This window comes from Triticum dicoccoides, chromosome 6B, assembly GCF_002162155.2.
Source record: "Triticum dicoccoides isolate Atlit2015 ecotype Zavitan chromosome 6B, WEW_v2.0, whole genome shotgun sequence".
Lineage (NCBI taxonomy): Eukaryota > Viridiplantae > Streptophyta > Magnoliopsida > Poales > Poaceae > Triticum > Triticum dicoccoides.
This window is the reverse complement of record NC_041391.1, coordinates 98,963,167-98,979,532: the sequence shown is the minus strand read 5'-3', so window position 1 is coordinate 98,979,532 and position 16,366 is coordinate 98,963,167. Positions and strand designations below refer to the sequence as shown.

At 42.1% G+C, this 16,366-nt stretch overlaps 1 pseudogene; it reads left to right on the top strand.

The window, feature by feature from the left end:
• The first annotated feature begins 3,379 nt into the window (after positions 1–3,379).
• LOC119320839 lies at positions 3,380–3,777 on the top strand (annotated as a pseudogene).
• Positions 3,778–16,366: the final 12,589 nt, after the last annotated feature.

The following is a 16,366-nucleotide window of genomic DNA, read 5'->3' as shown; positions in this document are numbered from 1 at the left end:
TCTCCCCTCTCTTTGCTATGCATCACCATGATCTTGCATGTGCATAGGAAAATTTTGAAATTACTACGTTCCCAACAGTGGCATCTGAGCCAGGTTTTATGTGCTGATGTTATATGCACGAGTAGAACACAAGTGAGTTGTGGGTGATACAAGTCATACTGCTTACCAGGATGTCACACTTTGGTTCAGGGGTATTGTTGGATGAAGCGGCCCGGACCGACATTACGCGTACGCTTACGCGAGACTGGTTCTACCGACGTGCTTTGCATACAGGTGGCTGGCGTGTGTCAGTTTCTCCAACTTTAGTTGAACCGAGTGTGGCTACGCCCGGTCCTTGAGAAGGTTAAAACAACACTAACTCGATGAACTATCGTTGTGGTTTTGATGCGTAGGTAAGAATGGTTCTTGCTCAGCCCATAGCAGCCACGTAAAACTTGCAACAACAAAGTAGAGGACGTCTCACTTGTTTTTGCAGGGCATGTTGTGATGTGATATGGTCAAGGCATGATGCTATATTTTATTGTATGAGATGATCATGTTTTGTAACCGAGTTATCGGCAACTAGCAGGAGCCATATGGTTGTCGCTTTATTCACTACAAGAAATATGTCAACTTGTGACCACCACTATTGGTCACTGAAAGGTCACAAATTTCCATTTACGACCTTTTTGTGACCAAAAACAGAAGGTCAAAAGATGGCCGTCGTAAACTAACTATAGCGACCTTTCTTTTGGAATGGTCAAAGACGTTTACGACCAAAATATTCCTACTGTGGCGTTTTGGTCACTAGCAACCTCCCCAGGCCACGTAGGCATCCAGCGTGGCAATCTGACGTGGCACAAGATTCAGCCCGGTCCAATTGGGCATTTTACATGGGCCGAGCCCATTAATTCGGCCTTTTTATATATTTTTTTCATGTCAATTTTTGGTCGATTTCATGGGCCTAGCCCAACATTATAGCCTTTTTATTTTTGGGCCGTAGCCATTGTTTCTCTTTTTTTTAACGCATGCCAATTGTCAAATTCTGGTAATTGGGTCCCAAATGTGACGTTCTAGTTTGTGAGACCCTACTGTCAAGGTCATGTTTCAATATGCAAATACAAAAAACAGACACAATATTTCAAATAACAGCAGGAAGCAATCTGCTACATCATATAACATACATAAAAATGTGATCAACATCAAGTTTACAATTAGATAACACACATACAGCCCAAGTCTATCACAGGAGCCCTACAAGTTCTGCTACATCATATAACACACAAATAGGATTAGCTCCCAGAACTAGCACACGTACAAGTTCTGCTACAAGGAGTTCGTGACTCCCAGAACTAGCTCAATGAGGTAAAACTATGCTTCATCCAACTTCTTTGTCCTGAATGAAATGCCAGCATCTGCACATTGTAGAACAAAATGTTTAGGGACAAAATAAAAATAAATCGAACAGCAAAGTATCAAAAAACCAAAGTATTAAAAACTTCAGTAATTTACTCGTAGTTGGCAGGTACACAATACCATGGTTTTAATATAAAATAAAGAGCAAGTGTTTGGCTACAACATAGAATGCTGTAAAATTTGTTTTAGAATCTAGGCATGTCAAATTTTAAGCACCAGCAGAATAGATCTAACAAACCAGACCATGATCATCATGCGCATCAGGATTTATGGTTCTAGCAAAACAGTAAAGAGATGGACATACACGCATCAAGCATACCAGCTACTACATCACCATTCTCGTGACCATAGACATCACGATTCACTAATAATTCCCATTGGAAGATCAAACTATGCATCCAACAAGCTACAGCAACAGGGAATGCAGAAAAATTTATGACCCGAGATGACGAATCAACTGGGTACATCTCAATTTGAACAACCACGGCGAGACAACAACCGCATACTAATGCGGCGAATCAATCTGCACGCAGGAGCAGCTCCGTTCATGGCATCCACATGAGGTTGCGCAACATCAAGAACATGGCGCATGACAACAACAGACCTAGAGATCTTGGACGGAGGGAGGGGGAGCTTACACTTGCGGATGCGGCCGGGTAGAGGTGGAAGCTGCGGCGGCCGCGACGGATGCAGAATTGGAGAGGGTCCTCATGTAGCAGTAGCAGCAGCAGCAGCATGAAGAATTGAAGACCGACCAACAGAGCCTGCAATGCAAACAGAGAGGCATGAGGAAACTGAATCCAATCACATCAAATCAAATCGAGCTGCTGCACCTTGCCCTTGAGGAAAACAAACCTCATCTCATGTCATCTCAGGGAAGAATAAGAAGAAAAATATATGGCTGCTTCTCCATGACAATGACCTTGAATTGCTGCTACTGCACCAGATCGAGGAAGAAGAATACCTGCAAAAAAAGCAATAACTAGCAATGCACAAGCATGAATTCATGGAAGGACGGATGCAAGGCCAAACATCCAGCATACTGTTTCTTAATGCCCCAACTACTTAAAAAACCATGGTAGTTCTAACCATATTAAATTAAAGGACAAAGTGAAGTCATGATATTGAGTTCCATCTTATAAACCTTTCTGTTTAGCATATCCTAAATCACAGTCTATCTACCAATATATGAACTCTTTAGTTTTCAGAACCGAGGCTCACATATTTGGGCTGATTTGTACACTGTATTTTCAGTATTTTTTTTACTTGAGACAAACTAAATGCTAACATCAGTGACAACAAGACATGAACAGAAATAGCTATTGAAGAAACACGTTTATAAGATAGAATGAAAATGATTTACACCACAACATATAGTTCACATGTACTGGGGCTAGAGACTACAGAACACACATAACAGGTTTAGGAGAAGCACATGACACCACAAGAAGCACATCTACAGGCAGCAGCTATTGGATATGATGCCTTCTTTAGATTGATTGATTGATTGATTTGGTTACGGCTATTGGTTGGTGTTCAAATGTACTCCTACTAGATACAGTAGATAGCTAGATGAAGCTGGAGACTATTGTTACAGTGCACAACATGATACTGAAGCCATACATCATAATATGGTTGATTTGGTTGGCGCTAGCTAATGGCTGTTGGCGTCTGAATGTAGCATCCAGTCTCATACCAAGTTGCCTCATTCATCTCAATCTCATCCAGAGCATGCAAGCAGAGTGACAAGCAACGCAAACAAACAAACATTGGCAGCAGCTTATCATATATAGCAGGAGCGGTGTCTGCTGACCTACTGCCGATCCTCGTCGCGCTTGTCCAACCACATCTCCTAACTCCGGTCAACGCTCCACCCTCACGTTTGGGGTACCTACAGAGAGACACAGAAATTAAGAGAGAAATTTGGAGGGGGTAGGGGGAGAGGCATGAGGGGTAGGCTCACCATGGTCGGGATCTCGGGAGGATGGCGCCGCAGCGGCCACAGAGGGGAAGTTTGCACCGGTGGTGGAGCCACAGCGAGGCGGAGCGCAAGCAGTGGCAGTGCATCAACACCCAACTTGCCATGCTACGCAGCCTCCTCCCGTCGGCCTCCTAGGTGAGCTCGGCGAGGTGGTGCGGCACGTGCGGGTGCTGCGGGAAGATGCGGACGGCTGCGTGGTGGCGGACGTGGCCGTGCCGGGGGAGAGCGATAAGGTGGGCGTGGAGGAGGAGCGCTGGGACGCCAAGCGCGTCAGGGCATTGGTGTGCTGCATCGACCGCCCGAGGCTCATGTCTGAGCTGGGGCGCGCCATGCACTCCGTCAGTGCCAGGGTGGTCCGCGCGGAGATCGCCACCATCGGTGGGAGGACGCGGACGAGGTAGGCGTGGAGGAGGAGCAGCGAAGCGACCGGAGCAGCCGACGGCTGCCAGATCGAGGGAGGGTTAGGCGGAAATCCTAACCCTAGCAGAGAAGGAGGAGGGGGATGCCATGGTCGCGCCATGAAGACGAGATGAGGGGGGTGACGGAGACGAGGTCGTCGGTGGGTGGGGGCAGCGGTGGTGGATGGGGTTGGTGGCGGCGGTGGTGGATCGGGATGGTGGCGGCGGTGGTGGATGGGGATGGCGGAGACGAGGGAGAGTAGGCGGGGCGGCCTCGATCCGATCTGGAGAAAGAAAGGGTGGGTGGGTAGGTGGATTAGGGTTTTGGTATTTCAGAAGATCCACCGTTGGATGGGTGCGTGGTGGATGGCTTAGATCGTGTCCAACTTGGTAATCCGCGTGGAGGTGGTTCCTCGCTTCTCATTGGCCGGCTGTCTCGCGCTCGAATATCCAAAATTTGGACTCAAAAATCTCTGGGTTTTTTAAATGCCTACAAATCTGTGTTGCAAATTTGGATCACGCCATTTTCCAAAAGGCGGCTGATAGGTGCCAGTCAATCGGCCTAAGTTTCCGTCGATCGCCTCGTGACCCTACGATTTTTTCATCTCTAACCATTTGATTCACCTCCCACTTTATACTTTCTTCCCCATCTTCCTTGTTCTCCCTTAGATAGAACACATCGTTGACCCTCCCATCGTTGCGCTGTCGCGCACAACCGCAGTTTACCGCCTCACCGCCGGCATCACCCCTACATGCTTTAGTTGTAGCATTCGCCAGTTCTAGCACCTCCTCGAGATGAAAAACCTTCGCATTGTGTCATCATATGTGACAAGAAAGAAATGGTGCGTATTTGAATGACAAACAATGTTGTCTAAGGAAGTTTTCATTTTCTGTTGACGAAAAAATCATTTTCCATTTTTTGAGCGCCCAAAATGAGTTTTTTTGTGAAGAATGTACCAAATAATTGTTGTAAAATTGGACCAAATCAATTTTATAAAATACTAGGCCATATTTAATCCACAATTGACCAAATGGTTGGGTGTCAAAAGATTTGATCCACCTCTGGTGAAAAAGACAAATTCCCGCTGATTCAGCTGGAAGCGGGTCAAATTTGAACTGTAGATGCCTTGTAGTTTGCTCTTTATTTTTTCCAAAAATCATTTCTAGGTACATAAGTATCTATTTAATCAGAGAAACACCAAAAAAATTCCAAGATTCAACCACTAGCTAGGAACGGTCATTCCCACCGTTTTGACCGCATTTTGAAACGGGCATAAAAAATTAAAAAAAAATTAAAAAATTGGGAAACCTTCGCATTGTGTCATTATATGTGGCCAAGTTCCCAGGAAAAATAACAAACTTGTCATACAACAATTATTTTAAAAAAGTGTTCTCAGAAATGAGCTATCATCTCTAAAGATTCATGGCTTTCAAGCCAAATGATCAATCTTATGGCCACATTCATGGAATAGTTTGTTCAAATGATCTCATATTGTGCACAAGGGTGCATATTGGAATGGCAATAATGTTGCCTAAGGAAGTTTTCATTTTCTTTGGACGAAAAAACCATTTTTCATTTTCCGAGTGCCCGAATGGAGGTTTTTTTGTGAAGGAACTACCAAATAATTGTTGCAAAATTGGACCAAATCATTTTTCTAAAATACTAGGCCATATATAATGCACAATTGACAAAATGGGTGGGTGAATTTTTTTTTGATCCACCCCTGATGAAAAAGACAAATTGTCGTCGATTTAGTTGGAAACAGGTCAAATTTGAACTGTAGCTGCCTCATAGTTTGCTCTTTATTTTTTCCAAAAATCATTTCTAGGTACAAAAGTATATATTTAATCATAGAAACACCAAAAAATTCCAAGATTCAACCACTAGCTAGGAACGGTCAAGCCCGCCGTTTTGACCGCATTTTGAAACGGGCATAAAAAATTCAAAAAAAAAATCAAAAAATTGGAAAACCTTCGCATTGTGTCGTTATATGTGACCAAGTTTCCAGGAAAAATAATAAACTTGTAATACGGTAATTGTTTTTAAAAAGTGTTCTCAGAAATGAGCTATCAAGTGTGAAGATTCATGGCTTTCAAGCCAAATGATCAATCTTATGGCCACATTCATGGCATAGTTTGTTCAAATGATCTCATATTGTGCACAAGGGTGCATATTGGAATAGCAAACAATGTTGCCTAAGGAAGTTTTCATTTTCGTTGGACGAAAAAACCATTTTCCATTTTTCGAGTGCCCGAAAGGAGGTTTTTTTGTGAAGGAACTACCAAATAATTGTTGCAAAATTGGACCAAATCATTTTTATAAAATACTAGGCCATATTTAATGCACAATTGACAAAATGGTCTAGTGTAAATTGTTTTGATCCACCTCTCGTGAAAAAGACAAATTTCTGCCGATTCAGTTGGAAGCGGGTCAAATTTGAACTGCAGCTGCCTCATAGTTTGCTATTTATTTTTTCCAAAAATCATTTCTAGTTACATAAGGACCTATTTAATCATAAATACATGGTTTGGTGGCGATACGTCGAGGTTTGGGCGGTGGCCGAGGGCCCCAACTCTAGAGCGCGTAAACTCGCATGCCCGCCGCGTGGTCACCGCGTGACCGTGGCGTTGCCATGTGTTCTGGGCAGCCTAGGCATGTCTAGTGAGTTGGGCACTCCCTAGGTTGGTGCTAGGAAGAAAATTACAACATAAGATTCTCACGAGGAGACCAATCGATGCTCAAACATGAACTAGCAGCCAAGTGTTTGATTAGCGGTACGGGAAATGCACATGGCTAATGGGCGTAAGTTTTGGCTGAGGATGATCTGTTACTAAGAAGACCGTCTTCACATATTTTCAGCTCAAAAGGAGGAGCCTAGGTGGTACTTGCTTTACAAAGTACCACACTGGACATAAATACGAATGTTGAAGCTGGGCTCAAAATAATGAATGGATTGAGCCAGCATTTGGTGGAGGATGGTTATTTGGGCATAGGAAAGCACTATAGAAAATGGATACCATTTGGACATGCCAAAGTGGTACTTCCTTCACAAAGTGCTGCTTTGAATAGAATAGGAAAATGAATATTTTTGAATTATTTTTGAACTAGGCAAGGAATGTTTTTGACATATTTGATGAAGATATGATCCAAAACATTTATGAGAATTTTTTGGGAATTTTTGGAATAACAGAAATATAGGTTGCTTCACAACCTAGGGCAAAAACTGCCACATGGACATGACACATAGGCAAAACTGATGAGATGGTGCCTAGTCATCACAACCCACCACAATCTACAAGGCTATGACCATCTATGTTGGTCATTAACAACTAGAAATAAGGCAGCGGACTAGCACTGTTTGCTTTGTGACCATTTCGTGTAAGGAAATTACGACCTTTCTGACCAAAATGGTCACAATGGTTTAGGGTTTGGAGCCCCCCGAACAGCTTTTGACCAATTGGTCTGAAATGGTCATAAATCTATGACCAATTCTTCCAGGGTCACTGACAAAAGGTCACAAGTTGACATATTTCTTGTAGTGATTGTATGCAATGCAATCACCCTGTAATTGCTTTACTTTATCACTAAGCGGTAGCGTTAGTCGTAGAAGCAATAGTTGGCGATACGACAACGATGCTACAATGGAGATCAAGGTGTCACACCGATGACGATGGTGATCATGATGGTGCTTCGGAGATGGAGATCACAAGCACAAGATGATGATGGCCATATCATATCACTTATATTGATTGCATGTGATGTTTATCTTTTATGCATCTTATTTTGCTTTGATTGACGGTAGCATTATAAGATGAACTCTCACTAAATTTCATGATAAAAGTGTTCTCCCTGAGTATGCACTGTTGCCAAAGTTCGTCGTGCCCAGACACCATGTGATGATCGGGTGTGAGAAGCTCTACATCCATCTACAATGGGTGTAAGCTAGTTTTGCACATGCAGAATGCTCAGGTTAAACTTGATGAGCCTAGCATATGCAGATATGGCCTCGGAACACTGAAACCGAAAGGTCGAGCGTGAATCATATAGTAGATATGATCAACATAGTGATGTTCACCATTGAAAACTACTCCATTTCACGTGATAATCGGTTATGGTTTAGTCGATTGGATCACGTGATCACTTAGATGATTAGAGAGATGTCTATCTAAGTGGGAGTTCTTAAGTAATATGATTAATTGAACTTTAATTTATCATGAACTTAGTCCTGATAGTATTTTGCAAATTATGTTGTAGATCAATAGCTCGCGTTGTTGTTTCCCAATGTTTATTTTGATATGTTCCTAGAGAAAAACTATGTTGAAAGATGTTAGTAGCAATGATGCGGATTGGATCCGTGATCTAAGGATTATCCTCATTGCTGCATAGAAGAATTATGTCCTTGATCCACCGCTAGGTGACGGACCTATTGCAGGAGCAGATGCAGACGTTATGAACGTTTGGCAAGCTCGGTATGATAACTCCTTGATAGTTTAGTGCACCATGCTTTACGGCTTAGAACCGGGACTGCAAAAATGTTTTGAACGCTACGGAGCATATAAGATGTTCCAAGAGTTGAAATTGGTATTTCATACTCGTGCCCGTGTCGAGAGGTATGAGACCCCTAACAGTACTTTGCCTAAAAAATGGAGGAGAATAGCTCAACTAGTGAGCATGTGCTCAGATTGTCTGGGTACTACAATCGCTTGAATCAAGTGGGAGTTAATCTTCCAGATAAGATAGTGATTGACAGAGTTCTCTAGTCACCATCAACAAGTTACTGGAACTTCGTGCTGAACTATAGTATGCAAGGGATGACGAAAATGATTCCCGAGCTCTTCGTGATGTTGAAATCGGCGAAGGTAGAAATCAAGAAAGAGCATCAAGTGTTGATGGTTGACAAGACCACTAGTTTCAAGAAAATGGCAAAGGCATAGAAGGGGAACTTCAAAAAAATGGCAAACAAGTTGCTGCTCAAGTGAAGAAGCCCCAGTCTGGACCTAAGCCTGAAACTGAGTGCTTCTACTGCAAAGGGACTGGTCACTAGAAGCGGAACTGCCCCAAGTATTTGGCGGATAAGAAAGATGGCAAAGTGAACACAAGTATATTTGATATACATGTTATTGATGTGTACTTTACTAGTGTTTATAGCAACCCCTCGGTATTTGATACTGGTTCAGTTGCTAAGAGTAGTAACTCGAAACGGGAGTTGCAAATAAACAGATACTAATTAAGGGTGAAGTGACGATGTGTGTTGGAAGTGGTTCCAAGTTTGATATGATCATCATCGCACACTCCCTATACTTCCGGGATTAGTGTTAAACCTAAATAAATGTTATTTAGTGTTTGCGTTAAGCATGAATATGATTTGATCATGTTTATTGCAATATGGTTATTCATTTAAGTCAAAGAATAATTGTTATTCTCTTTACATGAATAAAACCTTCTATGGTCATACACTCAATATAAATGGTTTATTGAATCTCGATAGTAGTGATACACATATTCATAATATTGAAGCCAAAAGATGCAAAGTTAATAATGATAGTGCAACTTATTTGTGGCACTGTCATTTAGGTCATATTGGTGTAAAGCGCATGAAGAAACTCCATGCTGATGGGATTTTGGAATCACTTGATTATGAATCACTTGATGCTTGCGAACCATGCCTTATGGGAAAGATGACTAAGACTCCGTTCTCCGGAACAATGGAACGAGCTACTGACTTGTTGGGAATAATACATATCGATGTATGCGGTCCAATGAGTGTTGATGCTCGTGGCGGGTATCGTTATTTTCTGACCTTCACAGATGATTTGAGCAGATATGAGTATATCTTCTTAATGAAGCACAAGTCTGAAACATTTGAAAAGTTCAAAGAATTTCAGAGTGAATTGGAGAATCATCGTAACAAGAAAATAAAGATTCTACAATCTGATCATAGAGGAGAATATTTGAGTTACGAGTTTGGCCTTCATTTAAAAACAATGTGGAATAGTTTCACAGCTCATGCCACCTGGAACACCATAGCGTAATGGTGTGTCCGAACGTCGTAACTGCACTTTATTGGGTATGGTGCGATCTATGATGTATCTTACGTTATGCATTAGAGACAACTGCATTCACTTTAAATAGGGCACCATCAAAATCCGTTGAGACGACGCCTTATGAACTGTGGTTTGGCAAGAAACCAAAGTTGTCGTTTCTTGAAGGTTGGGGCTGAGATGCTTATGTGAAAAAGTTTCAACCTGATAAGCTCGAACCCAAATCAGAGAAATGTGTCTTCATAGGATACCCAAAGGAAACTGTTGGGTACACCTTCTATCACAGATACGAAGGCAAGACATTCATTGCCAAGAATGGATCCTTTCTAGAGAAGGAGTTTCTCTCGAAAGAAGTGAGTGGGAGGAAAGTAGAACTTGATGAGGTAACTATACCTGCTCCCTTATTGGGAAGTAGTTCATCACAGAAATCAGTTCCTGTGACTCCTACACCAATTAGTGAGGAGGCTAATGATGATGATCACGTAACTTCAGATCAAGTTACTACCGAACCTCGTAGGACAACCAGAGTAAGATCCGCACCAGAGTGGTACGGTAATCCTGTTCCGGAGGTCATGTTACTTGACCATGACGAACCTACGAACTATGAGGAAGCGATGATGAGCCCAGATTCCGAAAAATGGCTTGAGGCCATGAAATCTGAGATGGGATCCATGTATGAGAACAAAGTGTGGACTTTGGTTGACTTGCCCGATGATCGGCAAGCCATAGAAAATAAATGGATTTTCAAGAGGAAGATGGACACTGATAGTAGTGTTACTATCTAAAAAAGCTAGACTTGTCGAAAAAGATCTTTGACAAAGTTCAAGATGTTGACTACGATGAGTTTTTTCTCACTCGTATCGATGCTTAAAAGTCTGTCCGAATCATGTTAGCAAATTGCCACATTTTATGAAATTTGGCAAATGGATGTCAAAACTACATTCCTTAATGGATTTCTTAAAGAAAAGTTGTATATGATGCAACCAGAAGGTTTTTTCGATCCTAAAGGTGCTGACAAAATGTGCAAGCTCCTGCGATCCATCTATGGACTGGTGCAAGCATCTCGGAGTTGGAATATACGCTTTGATAAGTTGATCAAAGCATATAGTTTTATACGGACTTGCGGTGAAGCATGTATTTACAATAAAGTGAGTGGGAGCACTACAGCCTTTCTGATAAGTATATGTGAGTGACATATTGTTGATCATAGAATTTTTCTGGAAAGCATAAAGGAGTGTTTGAAAGGAGTTCTTCAAAAGAAAGACCTCAGTAAAGTTACTTACATATTGAGCATCAAGATCTATCGAGATAGATCAAGACGCTTGATAAGATTTTCAATTAGTACATACCTTGACAAGATTTTGAAGTAGTTCAAAGTGGAACAGTCAAAGAAAGAGTTCTTGCCTGTGTTGCAAAGGTGTGAAATTGAGTAAGACTCAAATCCTGACCATGGCAGAAAATAGAAAGAGAATGAAGGTCATTCCCTATGCCTCAGTCATAGGTTCTATAAAAGTATGCCATGCTATGGACCAGACCTATTGTATACCCTGCCCTGGTTTGGCAAGGGAGTATAATAGTGATCTAGGAGTAGATCACTGGACATCGGTCAAAATTATCCTTAGTGGAATAAGGATATGTTTCTCGATTATGGAGGTGACAAGAGGTTCGTCGTAAAGGGTTACGTCAATGCAAGTTTTGACACTTATCCAGATGACTCTAAGTATCAATCTAGATACATATTGAAAGTGGGAGCAATTAGCTAGAGTAGCTCCGAGCAGAGCATTGTAGACATAGAATATTTGCAAAATACATACGGCTCTGAATGTGACAGACCCGTTGACTAAACTGCTCTCACATGCAAAACATAATCACACCCTAGTACTCTTTGGGTGTTAATCACATATCGATGTGAACTAGATTATTGACTGTAGTAAACCCTTTGGGCGTTGGTCACATGACGATGTGAACTATGGGTGTTAATCACATGTAGATGTGAATATTAGTGTTAAATCACATGGTGATGTGAACTAGATTATTCACTCTAGTGCAAGTGGGAGTCTGAAGGAAATATGCCCTAGAGGCAATAATAAAGTTATTATTTATTTCCTTATTTCATGATAAATGTTTATTATTCATGCTAGAATTGTATTAACCGGAAACATGATACATGTGTGAATACATAGACAAATAGAGTGTCACTAGTATGCCTCTACTTGACTAACTCGTTAATCAAAGATGATAATGTTTCCTAGCCATAGACAAAGAGTTGTCATTTGATTAACGGGATCACATCATTAGGAGAATGATATGATTGACTTGACCCATTCCATTAGCTTAGCACTTGATTGTTTAGTATGTTGTTATTGCTTTCTTCATGACTTATACATGTTCCTATGACTATGAGATTATGCAACTCCCGTTTACCGGAGGAACACTTTGTGTGCTACCAAACGCCACAACATAACTGGGTGATTATAAAGGTGCTCTATAGGTGTCTCCGAAGGTACTTGTTGGGTTGGTGTATTTCGAGTTAGGATTTGTCACTCCGATTGTCGGAGAGGTATCTTTGGGCCCACTCGGTAATGCACATCACTTAAGCCTTGCAAGCATTGCAACTAATGAGTTAGTTGAGGGATGATGTATTACGGAACAAGTAAAGAGACTTGCCGGTAACGAGATTGAACTAGGTATTTGCTACCTCTTGAGCACTACGTTGGATTTACCTGAAGAGGAGAGGATGATGCAGCAAAGTAGCGTAAGTATTTCCCTCAGTTTTTGAGAACCAAGGTATCAATCCAGTAGGAGACCACGCATAAGTCCCTCGTACCTACACAAAATGATAGCTACTCGCAACCAACGCGATTAGGGGTTGTCAATCCCTTCACGGTCACTTACGAGAGTGAGATCTGATAGAGATAATAAATAATATTTTTGGTATTTTTGATAGATAGATGCAAAGTAAAAAGTAAAAGGCAAAGTAAAAACAAAGCAAGTAAATAAAGCGATAGAGATTGATATGATGAGAATAGACCCGGGGGCCATAGGTTTCACTAGTGGCTTCTCTCAAGAGCATAGTATTCTACGGTGGGTGAACAAATTACTATTGAGCAATTGACAGAATTGAGCATAGTTATGTGTATATCTAGGCAATGATCATGTATATAGGCATCACGTCCAAGACAAGTAGATCGAAACGATTCTGCATCTACTACTATTACTCCACTCATCGACCGCTATCCAGCATGCATCTAGAGTATTAAGTTAAAAATAGAGTAACGCCTTATAAGCAAGATGACATGATGTAGAGGGATAAATTCATGCAATATGATAAAAACCCCATCTTGTTATCCTCGATGGCAACAATACAATACGTGCCTTGCAACCCTTTCTGTCACTGGGTAAGGACACCCTAAGATTGAACCCAAAGCTAAGAACTTCTCCCATTGCAAGAACTACCAATCTAGTTAGCCAAACCAAAAAGGATAATTCTGAGAGACTTGCAAAGATAACTCAATCATACATAAAAGAATTCAGAGAAGAATCAAATATTTTCCATATATAATACTGGATCATAAACCCACAATTCATCGGTCTCAACAAACACACCGCAAAAAGAAGATTACATCGAATAGATCTCCATAAGGGAGGGGGAGAACATTGTATTGAGATCCAAAAAGAGAGAACAAGACATCTAGCTATTAGCTATGGACCCGAAGGTCTAAAGTAAACTACTCACACTTCATCGGAGGGGCTATGGTGTTGATGTAGAAGCCCTCCGTGGTGGATGCCCCCTCTGGCGGAGCTCTGGAACAGGCCCCAAGATGAGATCTCATGGATACAGAAGGTTGCAGCGGTGGAATTAGGTTTTTGGCTCCTGTTCTGATCGTTTGGGGATACGTAGGTATATATAGGAGGAAGGAGTACGTCGGTGGAGCGTCAGGGGCCCACGAGGTAGGGGGGCGCGCCGAGGGGGGGGGCACCCTCCACCCTCGTGACCGCCTCTGGCACTTCTTGGAGTAGGGTCCAAGTCTCCTGGATCACGTTCGGTGAGAAAATCACGTCCCCGAAGGTTTTATTCCGTTTGGACTCCATTTGATATTCCGTTTCTTCGAAACACTGAAATAGGCAAAAAAACAGCAATTCTGGGCTGGGCCTCCAGTTAATAGGTTAGTCCCAAAAATAATATAAAAGTGGAAAATAAAGCCCAATATAGTCCAAAACAGTAGATAAAGTAGCATGGAGCAATCAAAAATTATAGATACGTTGCAAACGTATCAGGCATCCCCAAGCTTAATTCCTGCTCGTCCTCGAGTAGGTAAATGATAAAAAAGAATTTTTGATGCGGAGTGATACTTTGGCATAATTTCAATGTAAATCTTCTTAATTGTGATATGAATATTCAGATCCGAAAGATTCAAGACAAAAGTTCGTATTGACATAAAAAAATAATACTTCAAGCATATAATCAAAGCAATCATGTCTTCTCAAAATAACATGGCCAAACAAAGTTATCCCTACAAAATCATATAGTCTGGCTATGCTCCATCTTCCCCACACAAAATATTTAAATCATGCACAACCCCGATGACAAGCCAAGCAATTGTTTCATACTTATGATATTCTCAAAACTTTTTCAATCTTCACGCAATACATGAGCGTGAGCCATGGATATAGCACTTATAGGTGGAATAGAAGGGTTGTTGTGGAGAAGACAAAAAGAGGGAAGATAGTCTCACATCAACTAGGCGTATCAACGGGCTATGGAGATGCCCATCAATAGATATCAATGTGAGTGAGTAGGGATTGCCATGCTGTTGGAAATATGCCCTAGAGGCAATAACAAAGTAGTTACTATTATATTTCCTTGTTCATGATAATCGCTTATTATCCATGCTATAATTGTATTGATAGGAAACTCAGATACATTTGTGGGTACATAGACAACACCATGTCCCTAGTAAGCCTCTAGTTGACTAGCTCGTTGATCAATAGATGGTTACTTTTTCCTGACCATGGACATTGGATGTCGTTGATAACGGAATCACATCATTAGGAGAATGATGTGATGGACAAGACCCAATCCTAAGCCTAGCACAAAGATCATGTAGTTCGTATGCTAAAGCTTTTCTAATGTCAAGTATCATTTCCTTAGACCATGAGATTGTGCAACTCCCGATTACCGTAGGAATGCTTTGGGTGTACCAAACGTCACAACGTAACTGGGTGGCTATAAAGGTACACTACGGGTTGTTGGAAATATGCCCTAGAGGCAATAATAAATTAGTTATTATTATTATATTTCCTTGTTCATGATAATCGTTTATTACCCATGCTATAATTGTATTGATAGGAAACTCAGATACATGTGTGGGTACATAGACAACACCATGTCCCTAGTAAGCCTCTAGTTGACTAGCTCGTTGATCAATAGATGGTTACGGTTTCCTGACCATGGACATTGGATGTCGTTGATAACGGGATCACATCATTAGAAGAATGATGTGATGGACAAGACCCAATCCTAAGCCTAGCACAACGATCGTAGTTCGTATGCTAAAGCTTTTCTAATGTCAAGTATCTTTTCCTTAGACCATGAGATTGTGCAACTCCCAGATACCGTAGGAATTCTTTGGGTGTACCAAACGTCACAACGTAACTGGGTGGCTATAAAGGTGCACTACAGGTATCTCCTAAAGTGTCTGTTGGGTTGGCACGAATCGAGACTAGGATTTGTCACTCCGTGTAAACGGAGAGGTATCTCTAGGCCCACTCAGTAGGACATCATCATAATGTGCACAATGTGACCAAGGGGTTGATCATGGGATGATGTGTTACGGAACGAGTAAAGAGACTTGCCGGTAACGAGATTGAACAAGGTATCGGTATACCGACGATCGAATCTCGGGCAAGTACAATACCGTTAGACAAAGGAAATTTTATACGGGATCGATTGAGTCCTTGACATCGTGGTTCATCCGATGAGATCATCGTGGAACATGTGGGAGCCAACATGGGTATCCAGATCCCGCTGTTGGTTATTGACCGGAGAACGTCTCGGTCATGTCTGCATGGTTCCCGAACCCGTAGGGTCTACACACTTAAGGTTCGACGATGCTAGGGTTATAAAGGAAGTTTGTATGTGGTTACCGAATGTTGTTCGGAGTCCCGGACAAGATCTCGGACGTCACGAGGAGTTCTGGAATGGTCCAGAGGTAAAGATTTATATATGGAAAGTTGTTGTTCGGGTTCCGGGAAAAGTTCGGGTTTTTCCAGTATTGTACCGGGAAGCTTCCAGAAGGTTCCAGAGGATTCCGGAGGGGTCTGGAGGTCCGGAAATTGTTCCACCACATCCAATACAGCAGAATGGGTAGTAGGGGGCGCCCTAGCCTTAATGGGCCAGGGGCACCGGCCCTCCCAAGGCCCATGCGCATGGGAGAGGGGAAACCCTAAGGGGGAGGGCCTCCACTTGACTTGGGAGGCACTCCTCCCCCCCTTGGCCGCCGCCCCCTCCTCACATTGGATCTGAGGGGGCCGGCCCCCCTCTCCCTTG